Source organism: Misgurnus anguillicaudatus, chromosome 16 (assembly GCF_027580225.2).
Source record: "Misgurnus anguillicaudatus chromosome 16, ASM2758022v2, whole genome shotgun sequence".
Lineage (NCBI taxonomy): Eukaryota > Metazoa > Chordata > Actinopteri > Cypriniformes > Cobitidae > Misgurnus > Misgurnus anguillicaudatus.
In genome coordinates, this window is record NC_073352.2 from 37,230,146 (window position 1) to 37,247,684 (window position 17,539).

Genomic DNA, 17,539 nt, shown 5'->3' on the forward strand with positions numbered 1-17,539 from the left:
AAGGTCTTTCCCGGGGCTTTTCGGCGACGCCGGCCCCGAGTCCGTGCGACCCCGGGGACCGGAGATACTTCCGGTCGAATTTCGGAAAACTTCGAACGGCCGTATCTCGAACGCCTCGGGCCCGGGGCCTTCGAACTTCGGGTCGGTCGGTCCGCCGGAGGGGCCCTTTCGATCGAGCCCACCCGGGAGTATCTGGCCCCTTCCGCAGCGGAGATACAGGGGGCCGTCTCCGGATTTTCCCACTGCCGCTGCTCGGGCGCCTTAAGTCCGAGGACGTCGCCCTCGGGGTCGGTCGCTCTACCCGAGGAGACCTTTCGAATGAGCCCGCCCTCGACCCTCCGACCCTTTTCGCGGCCGAGATACGGCGGTTCGAAAAAAAAAAAACGCTCGTCCGTAGTTCGCGCGCCCGTAGCGTCTGCTGCGTTCGTCCGCCGGAGGCGCGGCCGGTCTCGTTCGAAAGGTCTCTCTCGGGGCTTTCCGTGGACGCCAGCCTCGGGTCCGTGCGACCCCGGGGGCCGGAGATACGGACTTCCACCGCTGCACCTTTAAACAACCGTAGCTCGGGCGCCTTAAGACCGACACCTTAGCCCTTTGGGTCCCTCATCCTCCAGGAGGGGCCCTTTCCAACGACCCCACCCACGTCTCCGTACCCCTTTCCCCGGCAGAGATACGACCCCGGGAACATCGCCCCGTCAACCCGACCACCGTGCACCCGAGGCCGGCTTTGGACCCCGCGACGGACACCCTGGAGCTCGTACCCGGCGCACCGTTTGGTCCCTGCCATCCCACTCTTAAGCACTCCCCCACCGAACTAAGCCCCATCCTCCCGGCCCTTCTGGAGAACCAAACAGTTGGTCAACCCCAAAATTTCTCCAACCGTTGGTCAACCCGAAAGATTTTCCAGCAGTTGGTCAACCTCAATCGACTTAGGTTCTGGAGCGTTCGAGTTTCCAGCAGTTGGTCAACCTCAATCGACTTAGGTTTTGGAGTGTTCGCGTTTCCAGCAGTTGGTCAACCTCAATCGACTTAGGTTTTGGAGTGTTCGCGTTTCCAGCAGTTGGTCAACCTCAATCGACTTAGGCTCTGGAGCTTTCGCCTCTCCAGCAGTTGGTCAACCCCAACGACTTAGGCTCTTGAGCTTTTACTTCTCCAGCAGTTGGTCAACCCCATCGACTTAGGTTCTGGGGCGTTCGCTTCTCCTGCCATAGACTTAGGTTCTAGAGCTATCGCCTCTCCGACAGTTGGTCAACCCCAATCGACTTAGGCTCTGGAGCTTTCACTTCTCCAGCAGTTGGTCAACCCCATCGACTTAGGTTCTGGAGCTTTCGCCTCTCCGACAGTTGGTCAACCCCGATCGACTTAGCTATATACCTGATGGCACCTGTTCGCCCTACCGTCCCCCGCGAAGGGGGAACCCGCCGGGTCCGCGGCCGGGAGGGTGCGCCTCGGTCGGCCTGGGGGACCGGAGATACTTCCGGTCGAAAATCCGAATTTCGTTACAGCGCCGCTCCGGCGCCTCGGGCCCGGGTCCTCCGACCTTCGGGTCGGTCGGTCCGCCGGAGGGGCCCTTTCGAACGAGCCCACCCGCGAGTATCTGGCCCTTTCCGCAGCGGAGATACGGGGTGCCGTCTCCGGATTTTCCCACGGCCGCTGCTCGGGCGCCTTAAGTCCCAGGACGTCGCCCTCGGGGTCGGTCGCTCTACCCGAGGGGACCTTTCGAACGAGCCCGCCCTCGACCCTCCGACCCTTTCCGCGGCCGAGATACGGCGGTTCGAAAAAAAAAAAAAACGCTCGTCCGGAGTTTGCTCGCCCGTAGCGTCCGCTGCGTTCGTCCGCCGGAGGTTTGACCGGTCTCGTTCGAAAGGTCTTTCCCGGGGCTTTCCGGCGACGCCGGCCCCGAGTCCGTGCGACCCCGTGGACCGGAGATACTTCCGGTCGAATATCCGAATTTCGTTACCGCGCCGCTCCGGCGCCTCGGGCCCGGTGCCTTCGACCTTCGGGTCGATTGGTCCGCCGGAAGGGCCCTTTCGAACGAGCCCACCCGCGAGTATCTGGCCTTTTCCGCGGCGGAGATACGGGGGGCCGTCTCCGGATTTTCCCACGGCCGCTGCTCGGGCGCCTTAAGTCCCAGGACGTCGCCCTCGGGGTCGGTCGCTCTACCCGAGGGGACCTTTCGAACGAGCCCGCCCTCGACCCTCCGACCCTTTCCGCGGCCGAGATACGGCGGTTCGAAAAAAAAAAAACGCTCGTCCGGAGTTTGCTCGCCCGTAGCGTCCGCTGCGTTCGTCCGCCGGAGGCGCGGCCGGTCTCGTTCGAAAGGTCTTTCCCGGGGCTTTCCGGCGACGCCGGCCCCGAGTCCGTGCGACCCCGTGGACCGGAGATACTTCCGGTCGAATATCCGAATTTCGTTACAGCGCCGGTCCGGCGCCTCGGGTCCGGGGCCTTCGACCTTCGGGTCGGTCGGTCCGCCGGAGGGGCCCTTTCGAACGAGCCCACCCGCGAGTATCTGGCCCTTTCCGCAGCGGAGATACGGGGTGCCGACTCCGGATTTTCCCACGGCCGCTGCTCGGGCGCCTTAAGTCCCAGGACGTCGCCCTCGGGGTCGATCGCTCTACCCGAGGGGACCTTTCGAACGAGCCCGCCCTCGACCCTCCGACCCTTTCCGCGGCCGATATACGGCGGTTCGAAAAAAAACGTTCGTCCGGAGTTTGCTCGCCCGTAGCGTCCGCTGCGTTCGTCCGCCGGAGGCGTGACCGGTCTCGTTCGAAAGGTCTTTCCCGGGGCTTTCCGGCGACGCCGGCCCCGAGTCCGTGCGACCCCGTGGACCGGAGATACTTCCGGTCGAATATCCGAATTTCGTTACCGCGCCGCTCCGGCGCCTCGGGCCCGGTGCCTTCGACCTTCGGGTCGATTGGTCTGCCGGATGGGCCCTTTCGAACGAGCCCACCCGCGAGTATCTGGCCCTTTCCGCGGCGGAGATACGGGGGGCCGTCTCCGGATTTTCCCACGGCCGCTGCTCGGGCGCCTTAAGTCCGAGGACGTCGCCCTCGGGGTCGGTCGCTCTACCCGAGGGGACCTTTCGAACGAGCCCGCCCTCGACCCTCCGACCCTTTCCGCGGCCGAGATACGGCGGATCGAAAAAAAAAAACGCTGGTCCGGAGTTCGCGCGCCCGTAGCGTCCGCTGCGTTCGTCCGCCGGAGGCGCGGCCGGTCTCGTTCAAAAGGTCTTTCCCGGGGCTTTCCGGCGACGCCGGGCCCGAGTCCGTGCGACCCCGTGGACCGGAGATACTTCCGGTCGAATATCCGAATTTCGTTACCGCGCCGCTCCGGCGCCTCGGGTCCGGGGCCTTCGAACTTCGGGTCGATTGGTCCGCCTGAGGGGCCCTTTCGAACGAGCCCACCCGCGAGTATCTGGCTCTTTCCGCGCCCGAGATACGGGGGGCCGTCACCGGATTTTCCCACGGCCGCTGCTCGGGCGCCTTAAGTCCGAGGACGTCGCCCTCGGGGTCGGTCGCTCTACCCGAGGGGACCTTTCGATCGAGCCCGCCCTCGACCCTCCGACCCTTTCCGCGGCCGAGATACGGCGGATCGAAAAAAAAACCGCTGGTCCGGAGTTTGCGCGCCCGTAGCGTCCGCTGCGTTTGTCCGCAGGAGGCGCGGCCGGTCTCGTTCAAAAGGTCTTTCCCGGGGCTTTTCGGCGACGCCGGCCCCGAGTCCGTGCGACCCCGGGGACCGGAGATACTTCCGGTCGAATTTCGGAAAACTTCGAACGGCCGTATCTCGAACGCCTCGGGCCCGGGGCCTTCGAACTTCGGGTCGGTCGGTCCGCCGGAGGGGCCCTTTCGATCGAGCCCACCCGGGAGTATCTGGCCCCTTCCGCAGCGGAGATACAGGGGGCCGTCTCCGGATTTTCCCACTGCCGCTGCTCGGGCGCCTTAAGTCCGAGGACGTCGCCCTCGGGGTCGGTCGCTCTACCCGAGGAGACCTTTCGAATGAGCCCGCCCTCGACCCTCCGACCCTTTTCGCGGCCGAGATACGGCGGTTCGAAAAAAAAAAACGCTCGTCCGTAGTTCGCGCGCCCGTAGCGTCCGCTGCGTTCGTCCGCCGGAGGCGCGGCCGGTCTCGTTCGAAAGGTCTCTCTCGGGGCTTTCCGTGGACGCCAGCCTCGGGTCCGTGCGACCCCGGGGGCCGGAGATACGGACTTCCACCGCTGCACCTTTAAACGGCCGTAGCTCGGGCGCCTTAAGACCGAGACCTTAGCCCTTTGGGTCCCTCATCCTCCAGGAGGGGCCCTTTCCAACGACCCCACCCACGTCTCCGTACCCCTTTCCCCGGCCGAGATACGACCCCGGGAACATCGCCCCGTCAACCCGACCACCGTGCACCCGAGGCCGGCTTTGGACCCCGCGACGGACACCCTGGAGCTCGTACCCGGCGCACCGTTTGGTCCCTGCCATCCCACTCTTAAGCACTCCCCCACCGGACTAAGCCCCATCCTCCCGGCCCTTCTGGAGAACCAAACAGTTGGTCAACCCCAAAATTTCTCCAACCGTTGGTCAACCCGAAAGATTTTCCAGCAGTTGGTCAACCTCAATCGACTTAGGTTTTGGAGCGTTCGAGTTTCCAGCAGTTGGTCAACCTCAATCGACTTAGGTTTTGGAGTGTTCGCGTTTCCAGCAGTTGGTCAACCTCAATCGACTTAGGTTTTGGAGCGTTCGCGTTTCCAGCAGTTGGTCAACCTCAATCGACTTAGGCTCTGGAGCTTTCGCCTCTCCAGCAGTTGGTCAACCCCAACGACTTAGGCTCTTGAGCTTTTACTTCTCCAGCAGTTGGTCAACCCCATCGACTTAGGTTCTGGGGCGTTCGCTTCTCCTGCCATAGACTTAGGTTCTAGAGCTATCGCCTCTCCGACAGTTGGTCAACCCCAATCGACTTAGGCTCTGGAGCTTTCACTTCTCCAGCAGTTGGTCAACCCCATCGACTTAGGTTCTGGAGCTTTCGCCTCTCCGACAGTTGGTCAACCCCGATCGACTTAGCTATATACCTGATGGCACCTGTTCGCCCTACCGTCCCCCGCGAAGGGGGAACCCGCCGGGTCCGCGGCCGGGAGGGTGCGCCTCGGTCGGCCTGGGGGACCGGAGATACTTCCGGTCGAAAATCCGAATTTCGTTACAGCGCCGCTCCGGCGCCTCGGGCCCGGGTCCTTCGACCTTCGGGTCGGTCGGTCCGCCGGAGGGGCCCTTTCGAACGAGCCCACCTGCGAGTATCTGGCCTTTTCCGCGGCGGAGATACGGGGGGCCGTCTCCGGATTTTCCCACGGCCGCTGCTCGGGCGCCTTAAGTCCCAGGACGTCGCCCTCGGGGTCGGTCGCTCTACCCGAGGGGACCTTTCGAACGAGCCCGCCCTCGACCCTCCGACCCTTTCCGCGGCCGAGATACGGCGGTTCGAAAAAAAAAAAACGCTCGTCCGGAGTTTGCTCGCCCGTAGCGTCCGCTGCGTTCGTCCGCCGGAGGCGCGGCCGGTCTCGTTCGAAAGGTCTTTCCCGGGGCTTTCCGGCGACGCCGGCCCCGAGTCCGTGCGACCCCGTGGACCGGAGATACTTCCGGTCGAATATCCGAATTTCGTTACAGCGCCGGTCCGGCGCCTCGGGTCCGGGGCCTTCGACCTTCGGGTCGGTCGGTCCGCCGGAGGGGCCCTTTCGAACGAGCCCACCCGCGAGTATCTGGCCCTTTCCGCAGCGGAGATACGGGGTGCCGACTCCGGATTTTCCCACGGCCGCTGCTCGGGCGCCTTAAGTCCCAGGACGTCGCCCTCGGGGTCGATCGCTCTACCCGAGGGGACCTTTCGAACGAGCCCGCCCTCGACCCTCCGACCCTTTCCGCGGCCGAGATACGGCGGTTCGAAAAAAAAACGTTCGTCCGGAGTTTGCTCGCCCGTAGCGTCCGCTGCGTTCGTCCGCCGGAGGCGTGACCGGTCTCGTTCGAAAGGTCTTTCCCGGGGCTTTCCGGCGACGCCGGCCCCGAGTCCGTGCGACCCCGTGGACCGGAGATACTTCCGGTCGAATATCCGAATTTCGTTACCGCGCCGCTCCGGCGCCTCGGGCCCGGTGCCTTTGACCTTCGGGTCGATTGGTCTGCCGGATGGGCCCTTTCGAACGAGCCCACCCGCGAGTATCTGGCCCTTTCCGCGGCGGAGATACGGGGGGCCGTCTCCGGATTTTCCCACGGCCGCTGCTCGGGCGCCTTAAGTCCGAGGACGTCGCCCTCGGGGTCGGTCGCTCTACCCGAGGGGACCTTTCGAACGAGCCCGCCCTCGACCCTCCGACCCTTTCCGCGGCCGAGATACGGCGGATCGAAAAAAAAAAACGCTGGTCCGGAGTTCGCGCGCCCGTAGCGTCCGCTGCGTTCGTCCGCCGGAGGCGCGGCCGGTCTCGTTCAAAAGGTCTTTCCCGGGGCTTTCCGGCGACGCCGGGCCCGAGTCCGTGCGACCCCGTGGACCGGAGATACTTCCGGTCGAATATCCGAATTTCGTTACCGCGCCGCTCCGGCGCCTCGGGTCCGGGGCCTTCGAACTTCGGGTCGATTGGTCCGCCTGAGGGGCCCTTTCGAACGAGCCCACCCGCGAGTATCTGGCTCTTTCCGCGCCCGAGATACGGGGGGCCGTCACCGGATTTTCCCACGGCCGCTGCTCGGGCGCCTTAAGTCCGAGGACGTCGCCCTCGGGGTCGGTCGCTCTACCCGAGGGGACCTTTCGATCGAGCCCGCCCTCGACCCTCCGACCCTTTCCGCGGCCGAGATACGGCGGATCGAAAAAAAAAACCGCTGGTCCGGAGTTTGCGCGCCCGTAGCGTCCGCTGCGTTTGTCCGCAGGAGGCGCGGCCGGTCTCGTTCAAAAGGTCTTTCCCGGGGCTTTTCGGCGACGCCGGCCCCGAGTCCGTGCGACCCCGGGGACCGGAGATACTTCCGGTCGAATTTCGGAAAACTTCGAACGGCCGTATCTCGAACGCCTCGGGCCCGGGGCCTTCGAACTTCGGGTCGGTCGGTCCGCCGGAGGGGCCCTTTCGATCGAGCCCACCCGGGAGTATCTGGCCCCTTCCGCAGCGGAGATACAGGGGGCCGTCTCCGGATTTTCCCACTGCCGCTGCTCGGGCGCCTTAAGTCCGAGGACGTCGCCCTCGGGGTCGGTCGCTCTACCCGAGGAGACCTTTCGAATGAGCCCGCCCTCGACCCTCCGACCCTTTTCGCGGCCGAGATACGGCGGTTCGAAAAAAAAAAACGCTCGTCCGTAGTTCGCGCGCCCGTAGCGTCTGCTGCGTTCGTCCGCCGGAGGCGCGGCCGGTCTCGTTCGAAAGGTCTCTCTCGGGGCTTTCCGTGGACGCCAGCCTCGGGTCCGTGCGACCCCGGGGGCCGGAGATACGGACTTCCACCGCTGCACCTTTAAACAACCGTAGCTCGGGCGCCTTAAGACCGACACCTTAGCCCTTTGGGTCCCTCATCCTCCAGGAGGGGCCCTTTCCAACGACCCCACCCACGTCTCCGTACCCCTTTCCCCGGCAGAGATACGACCCCGGGAACATCGCCCCGTCAACCCGACCACCGTGCACCCGAGGCCGGCTTTGGACCCCGCGACGGACACCCTGGAGCTCGTACCCGGCGCACCGTTTGGTCCCTGCCATCCCACTCTTAAGCACTCCCCCACCGAACTAAGCCCCATCCTCCCGGCCCTTCTGGAGAACCAAACAGTTGGTCAACCCCAAAATTTCTCCAACCGTTGGTCAACCCGAAAGATTTTCCAGCAGTTGGTCAACCTCAATCGACTTAGGTTCTGGAGCGTTCGAGTTTCCAGCAGTTGGTCAACCTCAATCGACTTAGGTTTTGGAGTGTTCGCGTTTCCAGCAGTTGGTCAACCTCAATCGACTTAGGTTTTGGAGTGTTCGCGTTTCCAGCAGTTGGTCAACCTCAATCGACTTAGGCTCTGGAGCTTTCGCCTCTCCAGCAGTTGGTCAACCCCAACGACTTAGGCTCTTGAGCTTTTACTTCTCCAGCAGTTGGTCAACCCCATCGACTTAGGTTCTGGGGCGTTCGCTTCTCCTGCCATAGACTTAGGTTCTAGAGCTATCGCCTCTCCGACAGTTGGTCAACCCCAATCGACTTAGGCTCTGGAGCTTTCACTTCTCCAGCAGTTGGTCAACCCCATCGACTTAGGTTCTGGAGCTTTCGCCTCTCCGACAGTTGGTCAACCCCGATCGACTTAGCTATATACCTGATGGCACCTGTTCGCCCTACCGTCCCCCGCGAAGGGGGAACCCGCCGGGTCCGCGGCCGGGAGGGTGCGCCTCGGTCGGCCTGGGGGACCGGAGATACTTCCGGTCGAAAATCCGAATTTCGTTACAGCGCCGCTCCGGCGCCTCGGGCCCGGGTCCTCCGACCTTCGGGTCGGTCGGTCCGCCGGAGGGGCCCTTTCGAACGAGCCCACCCGCGAGTATCTGGCCCTTTCCGCAGCGGAGATACGGGGTGCCGTCTCCGGATTTTCCCACGGCCGCTGCTCGGGCGCCTTAAGTCCCAGGACGTCGCCCTCGGGGTCGGTCGCTCTACCCGAGGGGACCTTTCGAACGAGCCCGCCCTCGACCCTCCGACCCTTTCCGCGGCCGAGATACGGCGGTTCGAAAAAAAAAAAAACGCTCGTCCGGAGTTTGCTCGCCCGTAGCGTCCGCTGCGTTCGTCCGCCGGAGGTTTGACCGGTCTCGTTCGAAAGGTCTTTCCCGGGGCTTTCCGGCGACGCCGGCCCCGAGTCCGTGCGACCCCGTGGACCGGAGATACTTCCGGTCGAATATCCGAATTTCGTTACCGCGCCGCTCCGGCGCCTCGGGCCCGGTGCCTTCGACCTTCGGGTCGATTGGTCCGCCGGAAGGGCCCTTTCGAACGAGCCCACCCGCGAGTATCTGGCCTTTTCCGCGGCGGAGATACGGGGGGCCGTCTCCGGATTTTCCCACGGCCGCTGCTCGGGCGCCTTAAGTCCCAGGACGTCGCCCTCGGGGTCGGTCGCTCTACCCGAGGGGACCTTTCGAACGAGCCCGCCCTCGACCCTCCGACCCTTTCCGCGGCCGAGATACGGCGGTTCGAAAAAAAAAAAACGCTCGTCCGGAGTTTGCTCGCCCGTAGCGTCCGCTGCGTTCGTCCGCCGGAGGCGCGGCCGGTCTCGTTCGAAAGGTCTTTCCCGGGGCTTTCCGGCGACGCCGGCCCCGAGTCCGTGCGACCCCGTGGACCGGAGATACTTCCGGTCGAATATCCGAATTTCGTTACAGCGCCGGTCCGGCGCCTCGGGTCCGGGGCCTTCGACCTTCGGGTCGGTCGGTCCGCCGGAGGGGCCCTTTCGAACGAGCCCACCCGCGAGTATCTGGCCCTTTCCGCAGCGGAGATACGGGGTGCCGACTCCGGATTTTCCCACGGCCGCTGCTCGGGCGCCTTAAGTCCCAGGACGTCGCCCTCGGGGTCGATCGCTCTACCCGAGGGGACCTTTCGAACGAGCCCGCCCTCGACCCTCCGACCCTTTCCGCGGCCGATATACGGCGGTTCGAAAAAAAACGTTCGTCCGGAGTTTGCTCGCCCGTAGCGTCCGCTGCGTTCGTCCGCCGGAGGCGTGACCGGTCTCGTTCGAAAGGTCTTTCCCGGGGCTTTCCGGCGACGCCGGCCCCGAGTCCGTGCGACCCCGTGGACCGGAGATACTTCCGGTCGAATATCCGAATTTCGTTACCGCGCCGCTCCGGCGCCTCGGGCCCGGTGCCTTCGACCTTCGGGTCGATTGGTCTGCCGGATGGGCCCTTTCGAACGAGCCCACCCGCGAGTATCTGGCCCTTTCCGCGGCGGAGATACGGGGGGCCGTCTCCGGATTTTCCCACGGCCGCTGCTCGGGCGCCTTAAGTCCGAGGACGTCGCCCTCGGGGTCGGTCGCTCTACCCGAGGGGACCTTTCGAACGAGCCCGCCCTCGACCCTCCGACCCTTTCCGCGGCCGAGATACGGCGGATCGAAAAAAAAAAACGCTGGTCCGGAGTTCGCGCGCCCGTAGCGTCCGCTGCGTTCGTCCGCCGGAGGCGCGGCCGGTCTCGTTCAAAAGGTCTTTCCCGGGGCTTTCCGGCGACGCCGGGCCCGAGTCCGTGCGACCCCGTGGACCGGAGATACTTCCGGTCGAATATCCGAATTTCGTTACCGCGCCGCTCCGGCGCCTCGGGTCCGGGGCCTTCGAACTTCGGGTCGATTGGTCCGCCTGAGGGGCCCTTTCGAACGAGCCCACCCGCGAGTATCTGGCTCTTTCCGCGCCCGAGATACGGGGGGCCGTCACCGGATTTTCCCACGGCCGCTGCTCGGGCGCCTTAAGTCCGAGGACGTCGCCCTCGGGGTCGGTCGCTCTACCCGAGGGGACCTTTCGATCGAGCCCGCCCTCGACCCTCCGACCCTTTCCGCGGCCGAGATACGGCGGATCGAAAAAAAAACCGCTGGTCCGGAGTTTGCGCGCCCGTAGCGTCCGCTGCGTTTGTCCGCAGGAGGCGCGGCCGGTCTCGTTCAAAAGGTCTTTCCCGGGGCTTTTCGGCGACGCCGGCCCCGAGTCCGTGCGACCCCGGGGACCGGAGATACTTCCGGTCGAATTTCGGAAAACTTCGAACGGCCGTATCTCGAACGCCTCGGGCCCGGGGCCTTCGAACTTCGGGTCGGTCGGTCCGCCGGAGGGGCCCTTTCGATCGAGCCCACCCGGGAGTATCTGGCCCCTTCCGCAGCGGAGATACAGGGGGCCGTCTCCGGATTTTCCCACTGCCGCTGCTCGGGCGCCTTAAGTCCGAGGACGTCGCCCTCGGGGTCGGTCGCTCTACCCGAGGAGACCTTTCGAATGAGCCCGCCCTCGACCCTCCGACCCTTTTCCCTTTGGGTCCCTCATCCTCCAGGAGGGGCCCTTTCCAACGACCCCACCCACGTCTCCGTACCCCTTTCCCCGGCCGAGATACGACCCCGGGAACATCGCCCCGTCAACCCGACCACCGTGCACCCGAGGCCGGCTTTGGACCCCGCGACGGACACCCTGGAGCTCGTACCCGGCGCACCGTTTGGTCCCTGCCATCCCACTCTTAAGCACTCCCCCACCGAACTAAGCCCCATCCTCCCGGCCCTTCTGGAGAACCAAACAGTTGGTCAACCCCAAAATTTCTCCAACCGTTGGTCAACCCGAAAGATTTTCCAGCAGTTGGTCAACCTCAATCGACTTAGGTTTTGGAGCGTTCGAGTTTCCAGCAGTTGGTCAACCTCAATCGACTTAGGTTTTGGAGTGTTCGCGTTTCCAGCAGTTGGTCAACCTCAATCGACTTAGGTTTTGGAGCGTTCGCGTTTCCAGCAGTTGGTCAACCTCAATCGACTTAGGCTCTGGAGCTTTCGCCTCTCCAGCAGTTGGTCAACCCCAACGACTTAGGCTCTTGAGCTTTTACTTCTCCAGCAGTTGGTCAACCCCATCGACTTAGGTTCTGGGGCGTTCGCTTCTCCTGCCATAGACTTAGGTTCTAGAGCTATCGCCTCTCCGACAGTTGGTCAACCCCAATCGACTTAGGCTCTGGAGCTTTCACTTCTCCAGCAGTTGGTCAACCCCATCGACTTAGGTTCTGGAGCTTTCGCCTCTCCGACAGTTGGTCAACCCCGATCGACTTAGCTATATACCTGATGGCACCTGTTCGCCCTACCGTCCCCCGCGAAGGGGGAACCCGCCGGGTCCGCGGCCGGGAGGGTGCGCCTCGGTCGGCCTGGGGGACCGGAGATACTTCCGGTCGAAAATCCGAATTTCGTTACAGCGCCGCTCCGGCGCCTCGGGCCCGGGTCCTTCGACCTTCGGGTCGGTCGGTCCGCCGGAGGGGCCCTTTCGAACGAGCCCACCTGCGAGTATCTGGCCTTTTCCGCGGCGGAGATACGGGGGGCCGTCTCCGGATTTTCCCACGGCCGCTGCTCGGGCGCCTTAAGTCCCAGGACGTCGCCCTCGGGGTCGGTCGCTCTACCCGAGGGGACCTTTCGAACGAGCCCGCCCTCGACCCTCCGACCCTTTCCGCGGCCGAGATACGGCGGTTCGAAAAAAAAAAAACGCTCGTCCGGAGTTTGCTCGCCCGTAGCGTCCGCTGCGTTCGTCCGCCGGAGGCGCGGCCGGTCTCGTTCGAAAGGTCTTTCCCGGGGCTTTCCGGCGACGCCGGCCCCGAGTCCGTGCGACCCCGTGGACCGGAGATACTTCCGGTCGAATATCCGAATTTCGTTACAGCGCCGGTCCGGCGCCTCGGGTCCGGGGCCTTCGACCTTCGGGTCGGTCGGTCCGCCGGAGGGGCCCTTTCGAACGAGCCCACCCGCGAGTATCTGGCCCTTTCCGCAGCGGAGATACGGGGTGCCGACTCCGGATTTTCCCACGGCCGCTGCTCGGGCGCCTTAAGTCCCAGGACGTCGCCCTCGGGGTCGATCGCTCTACCCGAGGGGACCTTTCGAACGAGCCCGCCCTCGACCCTCCGACCCTTTCCGCGGCCGAGATACGGCGGTTCGAAAAAAAACGTTCGTCCGGAGTTTGCTCGCCCGTAGCGTCCGCTGCGTTCGTCCGCCGGAGGCGTGACCGGTCTCGTTCGAAAGGTCTTTCCCGGGGCTTTCCGGCGACGCCGGCCCCGAGTCCGTGCGACCCCGTGGACCGGAGATACTTCCGGTCGAATATCCGAATTTCGTTACCGCGCCGCTCCGGCGCCTCGGGCCCGGTGCCTTCGACCTTCGGGTCGATTGGTCTGCCGGATGGGCCCTTTCGAACGAGCCCACCCGCGAGTATCTGGCCCTTTCCGCGGCGGAGATACGGGGGGCCGTCTCCGGATTTTCCCACGGCCGCTGCTCGGGCGCCTTAAGTCCGAGGACGTCGCCCTCGGGGTCGGTCGCTCTACCCGAGGGGACCTTTCGAACGAGCCCGCCCTCGACCCTCCGACCCTTTCCGCGGCCGAGATACGGCGGATCGAAAAAAAAAAAACGCTGGTCCGGAGTTCGCGCGCCCGTAGCGTCCGCTGCGTTCGTCCGCCGGAGGCGCGGCCGGTCTCGTTCAAAAGGTCTTTCCCGGGGCTTTCCGGCGACGCCGGGCCCGAGTCCGTGCGACCCCGTGGACCGGAGATACTTCCGGTCGAATATCCGAATTTCGTTACCGCGCCGCTCCGGCGCCTCGGGTCCGGGGCCTTCGAACTTCGGGTCGATTGGTCCGCCTGAGGGGCCCTTTCGAACGAGCCCACCCGCGAGTATCTGGCTCTTTCCGCGCCCGAGATACGGGGGGCCGTCACCGGATTTTCCCACGGCCGCTGCTCGGGCGCCTTAAGTCCGAGGACGTCGCCCTCGGGGTCGGTCGCTCTACCCGAGGGGACCTTTCGATCGAGCCCGCCCTCGACCCTCCGACCCTTTCCGCGGCCGAGATACGGCGGATCGAAAAAAAAAACCGCTGGTCCGGAGTTTGCGCGCCCGTAGCGTCCGCTGCGTTTGTCCGCAGGAGGCGCGGCCGGTCTCGTTCAAAAGGTCTTTCCCGGGGCTTTTCGGCGACGCCGGCCCCGAGTCCGTGCGACCCCGGGGACCGGAGATACTTCCGGTCGAATTTCGGAAAACTTCGAACGGCCGTATCTCGAACGCCTCGGGCCCGGGGCCTTCGAACTTCGGGTCGGTCGGTCCGCCGGAGGGGCCCTTTCGATCGAGCCCACCCGGGAGTATCTGGCCCCTTCCGCAGCGGAGATACAGGGGGCCGTCTCCGGATTTTCCCACTGCCGCTGCTCGGGCGCCTTAAGTCCGAGGACGTCGCCCTCGGGGTCGGTCGCTCTACCCGAGGAGACCTTTCGAATGAGCCCGCCCTCGACCCTCCGACCCTTTTCGCGGCCGAGATACGGCGGTTCGAAAAAAAAAAAACGCTCGTCCGTAGTTCGCGCGCCCGTAGCGTCTGCTGCGTTCGTCCGCCGGAGGCGCGGCCGGTCTCGTTCGAAAGGTCTCTCTCGGGGCTTTCCGTGGACGCCAGCCTCGGGTCCGTGCGACCCCGGGGGCCGGAGATACGGACTTCCACCGCTGCACCTTTAAACAACCGTAGCTCGGGCGCCTTAAGACCGACACCTTAGCCCTTTGGGTCCCTCATCCTCCAGGAGGGGCCCTTTCCAACGACCCCACCCACGTCTCCGTACCCCTTTCCCCGGCAGAGATACGACCCCGGGAACATCGCCCCGTCAACCCGACCACCGTGCACCCGAGGCCGGCTTTGGACCCCGCGACGGACACCCTGGAGCTCGTACCCGGCGCACCGTTTGGTCCCTGCCATCCCACTCTTAAGCACTCCCCCACCGAACTAAGCCCCATCCTCCCGGCCCTTCTGGAGAACCAAACAGTTGGTCAACCCCAAAATTTCTCCAACCGTTGGTCAACCCGAAAGATTTTCCAGCAGTTGGTCAACCTCAATCGACTTAGGTTCTGGAGCGTTCGAGTTTCCAGCAGTTGGTCAACCTCAATCGACTTAGGTTTTGGAGTGTTCGCGTTTCCAGCAGTTGGTCAACCTCAATCGACTTAGGTTTTGGAGTGTTCGCGTTTCCAGCAGTTGGTCAACCTCAATCGACTTAGGCTCTGGAGCTTTCGCCTCTCCAGCAGTTGGTCAACCCCAACGACTTAGGCTCTTGAGCTTTTACTTCTCCAGCAGTTGGTCAACCCCATCGACTTAGGTTCTGGGGCGTTCGCTTCTCCTGCCATAGACTTAGGTTCTAGAGCTATCGCCTCTCCGACAGTTGGTCAACCCCAATCGACTTAGGCTCTGGAGCTTTCACTTCTCCAGCAGTTGGTCAACCCCATCGACTTAGGTTCTGGAGCTTTCGCCTCTCCGACAGTTGGTCAACCCCGATCGACTTAGCTATATACCTGATGGCACCTGTTCGCCCTACCGTCCCCCGCGAAGGGGGAACCCGCCGGGTCCGCGGCCGGGAGGGTGCGCCTCGGTCGGCCTGGGGGACCGGAGATACTTCCGGTCGAAAATCCGAATTTCGTTACAGCGCCGCTCCGGCGCCTCGGGCCCGGGTCCTCCGACCTTCGGGTCGGTCGGTCCGCCGGAGGGGCCCTTTCGAACGAGCCCACCCGCGAGTATCTGGCCCTTTCCGCAGCGGAGATACGGGGTGCCGTCTCCGGATTTTCCCACGGCCGCTGCTCGGGCGCCTTAAGTCCCAGGACGTCGCCCTCGGGGTCGGTCGCTCTACCCGAGGGGACCTTTCGAACGAGCCCGCCCTCGACCCTCCGACCCTTTCCGCGGCCGAGATACGGCGGTTCGAAAAAAAAAAAAACGCTCGTCCGGAGTTTGCTCGCCCGTAGCGTCCGCTGCGTTCGTCCGCCGGAGGTTTGACCGGTCTCGTTCGAAAGGTCTTTCCCGGGGCTTTCCGGCGACGCCGGCCCCGAGTCCGTGCGACCCCGTGGACCGGAGATACTTCCGGTCGAATATCCGAATTTCGTTACCGCGCCGCTCCGGCGCCTCGGGCCCGGTGCCTTCGACCTTCGGGTCGATTGGTCCGCCGGAAGGGCCCTTTCGAACGAGCCCACCCGCGAGTATCTGGCCTTTTCCGCGGCGGAGATACGGGGGGCCGTCTCCGGATTTTCCCACGGCCGCTGCTCGGGCGCCTTAAGTCCCAGGACGTCGCCCTCGGGGTCGGTCGCTCTACCCGAGGGGACCTTTCGAACGAGCCCGCCCTCGACCCTCCGACCCTTTCCGCGGCCGAGATACGGCGGTTCGAAAAAAAAAAAAACGCTCGTCCGGAGTTTGCTCGCCCGTAGCGTCCGCTGCGTTCGTCCGCCGGAGGCGCGGCCGGTCTCGTTCGAAAGGTCTTTCCCGGGGCTTTCCGGCGACGCCGGCCCCGAGTCCGTGCGACCCCGTGGACCGGAGATACTTCCGGTCGAATATCCGAATTTCGTTACAGCGCCGGTCCGGCGCCTCGGGTCCGGGGCCTTCGACCTTCGGGTCGGTCGGTCCGCCGGAGGGGCCCTTTCGAACGAGCCCACCCGCGAGTATCTGGCCCTTTCCGCAGCGGAGATACGGGGTGCCGACTCCGGATTTTCCCACGGCCGCTGCTCGGGCGCCTTAAGTCCCAGGACGTCGCCCTCGGGGTCGATCGCTCTACCCGAGGGGACCTTTCGAACGAGCCCGCCCTCGACCCTCCGACCCTTTCCGCGGCCGATATACGGCGGTTCGAAAAAAAACGTTCGTCCGGAGTTTGCTCGCCCGTAGCGTCCGCTGCGTTCGTCCGCCGGAGGCGTGACCGGTCTCGTTCGAAAGGTCTTTCCCGGGGCTTTCCGGCGACGCCGGCCCCGAGTCCGTGCGACCCCGTGGACCGGAGATACTTCCGGTCGAATATCCGAATTTCGTTACCGCGCCGCTCCGGCGCCTCGGGCCCGGTGCCTTCGACCTTCGGGTCGATTGGTCTGCCGGATGGGCCCTTTCGAACGAGCCCACCCGCGAGTATCTGGCCCTTTCCGCGGCGGAGATACGGGGGGCCGTCTCCGGATTTTCCCACGGCCGCTGCTCGGGCGCCTTAAGTCCGAGGACGTCGCCCTCGGGGTCGGTCGCTCTACCCGAGGGGACCTTTCGAACGAGCCCGCCCTCGACCCTCCGACCCTTTCCGCGGCCGAGATACGGCGGATCGAAAAAAAAAAACGCTGGTCCGGAGTTCGCGCGCCCGTAGCGTCCGCTGCGTTCGTCCGCCGGAGGCGCGGCCGGTCTCGTTCAAAAGGTCTTTCCCGGGGCTTTCCGGCGACGCCGGGCCCGAGTCCGTGCGACCCCGTGGACCGGAGATACTTCCGGTCGAATATCCGAATTTCGTTACCGCGCCGCTCCGGCGCCTCGGGTCCGGGGCCTTCGAACTTCGGGTCGATTGGTCCGCCTGAGGGGCCCTTTCGAACGAGCCCACCCGCGAGTATCTGGCTCTTTCCGCGCCCGAGATACGGGGGGCCGTCACCGGATTTTCCCACGGCCGCTGCTCGGGCGCCTTAAGTCCGAGGACGTCGCCCTCGGGGTCGGTCGCTCTACCCGAGGGGACCTTTCGATCGAGCCCGCCCTCGACCCTCCGACCCTTTCCGCGGCCGAGATACGGCGGATCGAAAAAAAAAACCGCTGGTCCGGAGTTTGCGCGCCCGTAGCGTCCGCTGCGTTTGTCCGCAGGAGGCGCGGCCGGTCTCGTTCAAAAGGTCTTTCCCGGGGCTTTTCGGCGACGCCGGCCCCGAGTCCGTGCGACCCCGGGGACCGGAGATACTTCCGGTCGAATTTCGGAAAACTTCGAACGGCCGTATCTCGAACGCCTCGGGCCCGGGGCCTTCGAACTTCGGGTCGGTCGGTCCGCCGGAGGGGCCCTTTCGATCGAGCCCACCCGGGAGTATCTGGCCCCTTCCGCAGCGGAGATACAGGGGGCCGTCTCCGGATTTTCCCACTGCCGCTGCTCGGGCGCCTTAAGTCCGAGGACGTCGCCCTCGGGGTCGGTCGCTCTACCCGAGGAGACCTTTCGAA